Raw genomic sequence first — 3074 nt, forward strand, 5'->3', positions numbered from 1 at the left:
TTGTTACATATCCATAGATAATATGATATTACCAGTTTAAAAATGAGGATATGGTAATTAAGCTATTAATTTGGTGAATAACATTATAGCCTTGGAAGCTTTAGATGTGAAATCATTCAATATGGTGACTGGGCAACTCCTATTCTTGCTTGGGGCTTTGAGACCTATTTTCTAGTCCTCAGATGAGTTATTAATGTTGTTCTATTATTAATTATCAAATAGCAATGCAGAATTACTACCATTGGTCTGATGTGCAAAAGCTGGAAAGTAATTTTAATGTTCTAAATAGTATTGTTGATCATGTGACTCCTAGCACTGGAATCAGAAAATCTGAATTCTAATCTTATTTCTGCTCTTTAGAATCTGTATGAACATGGTTATATTTCCTGAAACTAAGTTAGTGGCTTCAGGTGTAAAACATGACCAAACTTACCCACCTCACTGAGGAATAAAAAATGTGAAAGTGTCTAGCACAAAACCTGGCCCAGAAGAAATGTGGAAAAAATAGTCATTGAATATGAGTTTAAGAGTACTGTTTCTCATTAGAGTCTGAATTTAAAAAGGAGTTTGGAAAGATTAGAGAAGTCTCCAACAAATACAATTACTCAATTTAAGGTGGAGAACAAAAGTTAAAAGAAAGACTGTTTAGCTTGATTAAGTAAATACTAAAGAATGTGTAAATGTTCTTTGCTTAAAAATAATTAGCCTGACCAACTTTTTTTAAATCTCTGACAAGAGAAGAACTAGAATAACTATAAACAAAATAAACTTATTGAATGCAGCGATGAGCTATATCTGGTCCTCTGTGGATTTAAACCATGTTCAGAGAGTTCCAGTTAATAAGATAGAGCTTGCTAGCTGGCAAAGTAATTGACCATCATTAGTTTAGAGGAAAAAGAAAACTAGTATAGAATCTTCATGCATAAAAAATCCTTAAAAAGAGGATGGACTGACATCTTTTATTCATTTCATATCATAATGGGTTGAGCCCAGTGTTTTTCAAAGACGTTGTAGGCCAGGTTCTGCAAAGCTGAATGAAATATGGAGTTTACTGTCTTCTCTTTTGCAAAAGCTCCTATTTAGAAATCCACTAGAGGAATTCCCCTTAACCTGATCCTTCTGTACAATTTTCTTCCTCCTTCATCACCTTTATTAGTTGTCTCTGTATTTTTCTTTTGTTTAAATGCTTTTTGGTTTTATTTATAGAACAAATGTGTTTTTGTCGCTATTATAAGCTGGATAACATTTATGTACATACTACCAGTGTAACCCGAAATAAAACCCAAGTGGGAATTCCAAATCCAATGGATATATTTCTAGATGAAGATCTCAATCTTGGCACTATTGACATTCTGGGCCAGATAATTGTTTGTTATTGGAGCCATCCTGAATATTGTAGGATGTTTAGCAGCCTCCTTGAGCTTTATCCACCTTGCTCCAATAGCACCTCCTTAACCTAGCTGTGGACCACAAAAGTATCTTCAGACATTGCTAAATGTATCCCTGGTCTGCAACATAGTCCTGGTTATGAACTACTGGTCTAGGCAAATTCTCCAGGAAACCTCCTAAAAATGCTAGCAAGCTATTAGTAAGGAAAACCTCACATGCAAGCTCTGGGAAGCAGATGAAGACAGTCAGGGCAGGGCTTACACACGATTACACAAACTAGGGAGAGTCGTAAGTTGTCCTCTTCACTGGCATTTGCTGCCTTGTACAGTAGGAACCAATGTCCTCACTGTGCATTCAGCTCAGCCAAGTCCCTGAAGTAAGTGTGACCAATGTTGGTAGCATATTGACTATCCTGTCCCCAATAGTGGGGACTAGAATCAGTTTTGTTCCACAAGCCTGATAGTTGTTCTAAACCCACATTTTACCTGGGAGCTTGTTAGATATGCAAATTCCGGGCCCAACCTCAGACCCTGAGTCAGAATCCCCCGCCAGAGAACCCAGGAACCTGTGCTCTAACAAACTCTCCTAGTCATTGTTATACATGCTAAAGTTGGAAATGCACTGTTCCGGAATATAGCTGTGCTCTATCCCTGTAGCCTCCATTACAGGTGCCTCATCTGTGTAACTAGGACTCTGCTCCAGATTCTCCCAGTTTGCACAGTCAGAGGGAAGCCTCACCCTAAAGCTTAGCTCAGTTGGCCAAAACCTGAACCCATTTGCTTTTCCTGCATTATTTCTCCATAGGGCCTGGGTACTCTCGGTGACTTCAAGTGACTCCTTAATGCTTTGTTCTACAGAGATGCACATGGCAACTACTACTTACAGTCATTGCTCGCTAGAAATTTCAGCAGCCACATCTGATTCTCACAGATATTAATGTTGACCCAGATTTAGGCAAAATACTTTGATTATTGTGGTTTTGATTATTGTCCACCAACCTCAGGGGCATTCCACAGCCATGTCAGACTCCTTGCCCTGGCAGCATGCAGTCTTGCTTCCTCTTTCCTGGGGAATCTCTTACTCAGGTACCAGCAGGTTCCCTGCCCGAGCCTAAATCTGTTAGGACCTTACATCACTAGTAGAGACTTAATAGTTTGTAGTTCACTGCTGTGTCAGAAAACTGGAGAACAAAAAGAATGAGTAGAGAAATTGGCCCAACACCACTACAGATCTTTCTGGGAAATAAAGGTGCTGCAGAAATCTCTAATTTCAATTCTGATATTTTTAATGAAGTAATTTGCTTCTAAGTTCTGTACAGATGGAAGCTGTGCTTCAGGGGTTCCCCAGCTACCATGTAGCTGGTATGAAGGGTATGTGGTAGGGAACCTGGAAAATCAGTGTGACTACGTTGATTGAAAAGGTAGATTGGAGCAGATCATTGACTACAATCCTACTTTGCAGGTTTGGAAGTTTGAATACGATTCAGTAGACAATGGAGAGCCATTGAAGGATGTGTATGTGTATGTGTGTGTTTACTTTTATTTTCACAAAGTGAAAACAAAACACCATATGATTTACACTCTGGTATCCAGAAGTCCCCCTCTTGTCCCCTTTCCTAGTAACCATGTCCTTCCTCCTCGCTACAATAAATGACTATTCTATTTCTGACACTAGTTATTAATCTT

This window comes from Vulpes lagopus, chromosome 13 (genome assembly GCF_018345385.1).
Source record: "Vulpes lagopus strain Blue_001 chromosome 13, ASM1834538v1, whole genome shotgun sequence".
Taxonomy (NCBI): Eukaryota; Metazoa; Chordata; class Mammalia; order Carnivora; family Canidae; genus Vulpes; species Vulpes lagopus.